Raw genomic sequence first — 1,811 nt, forward strand, 5'->3', positions numbered from 1 at the left:
CTTTTTGAATTTGATTGTAGCATCAGCTTCTTATGTATTAGAGAAGATAGTGCCCATGTTGCTAGTCATTTCGTCTAGTTCATGTGTATTTATGGGTGCACAGAGCAGATGAGATAAATCAGGCAGTTTATTTGTGAATCTGTCTTTGGTGGCTGGAACAATAGTTCTGCCTGGAAGATAATGCGGAGCCATATATTTAATATCAGTAATATGCAGCATGCACGATACAAAGGAATGGTCAGTAACATCGTCACTTTGAGGTACGATATCTATATCAGTTAGATCAATTCCATGCGATATAATTAAATCTAGCGCATGATTAAAACAATGAGTGGGTCCGGTGACGTTTTGCTTGACCCCAAAAGAGTTTATTAGGTCAGTAAACGCAAGTCCTAATGCCTCATTTGTATTATCAACATCAATGTTAAAATCTCCGACAATTAGTGCTTTATCAACAGTAACCAACAGGTCTGAGAGAAAATCTGCAAATTCTTTTAGGAAATCTGTATACGGCCCTGGCGGGCAATACACAGTAGCCAGAGCAAGAGATACGATAGATTTCTTTTGCATATCTGACAGTGTAACATTAAGCAGAAGTATTTTGAATGAGTTAAACCTGTATCCTGTCTTCTGAGTAACATTGAGAATATCACTATATATTGTTGCAACACCACCACCACGACTAGTCTGACGGGGCTCATGCTTATAACAGTAGCTTGGTGGAGTAGACTCATTTAGACCAATATAATCATTTGGTTTTAGCCAGGTTTCAGTCAAGCAGAGTACATCAAAACTATTATCTTTGATCATTTCATTTACAATAACTGCTTCAGGTGAGAGTGATCTAATGTTTAGGAGCCCAAACTTTAAAAATTGTTTTTGTTAATTTATTTTACATTTTTCTGGTTTAATCACGATCAGATTTTTTCTAGATCCTACATTAAATTTATATTTTGACCTCACTAAGACCTCAATTTCTCGAGATGGCACCGACGTTGATGGCTGCCTCCGTGGCGTGCTCCGCAGTTGTTTTTATGTTTTTGTTAGTTTGTCCTGTCTTTAGTTATATCCCTGCAATCAGTTTCACCAGAGACGAATTGCTGGACATTTGGCAGTACACATCACCCGATATTTCACCGGTTTTCGACTATTCTGATGTTTTGCTGGACATTGTAGTCGGGAATCATGTGGTGGCAGGACATGCTTTTACATCAATGAGGTGGTGTACAGATGTAACTGTGTTAAAGAAGATGAGCTGTTCAGATCTAGAAGTGCTCTTCATTAACTGTAAGCCTTTATACTCACCACGGGAGTTTTGCTCATTCATTCTCGTCAGTCTCTACATTCCTCCGCAAGCACACGTGAGCTCAGCTTTACAGAAACTCGCTGATCAGATCACAGAGACAGAACAACAACACCCGGACTCTGTTTTAATCATTCTCAGGGATGTTAATAAAGCAAATCTGTCCCGTGAACTGCCAAAATACAGACAGCATGTTACATGTCCCAGCAGAGACGGTAATATATTGGATCACTGTTACACCACAATAAAGAATGCATATCACTCTGTTCCACGGGCAGCTTTGGGGCTCTCTGATCACTGCTTGGTTCATCTTATATCGACCTACAGGCAGAAACTGAAATCAGCTAAACCTGTATTAAGGACCGTAAAAAGATGGACTAATGAAGCAGAGCAGGATTTACAAGCTTGCTTTGACCTCACTGATTGGAGCGTTTTTGAATCTGCTGCCACCGATCTGGACGAGCTCACAGAGACTGTAACATCATATATCAGTTTCTGTGAATATATG

Source organism: Sinocyclocheilus grahami, unplaced genomic scaffold (genome assembly GCF_001515645.1).
Source record: "Sinocyclocheilus grahami isolate Dianchi unplaced genomic scaffold, SAMN03320097.WGS_v1.1 scaffold1494.1, whole genome shotgun sequence".
Lineage (NCBI taxonomy): Eukaryota > Metazoa > Chordata > Actinopteri > Cypriniformes > Cyprinidae > Sinocyclocheilus > Sinocyclocheilus grahami.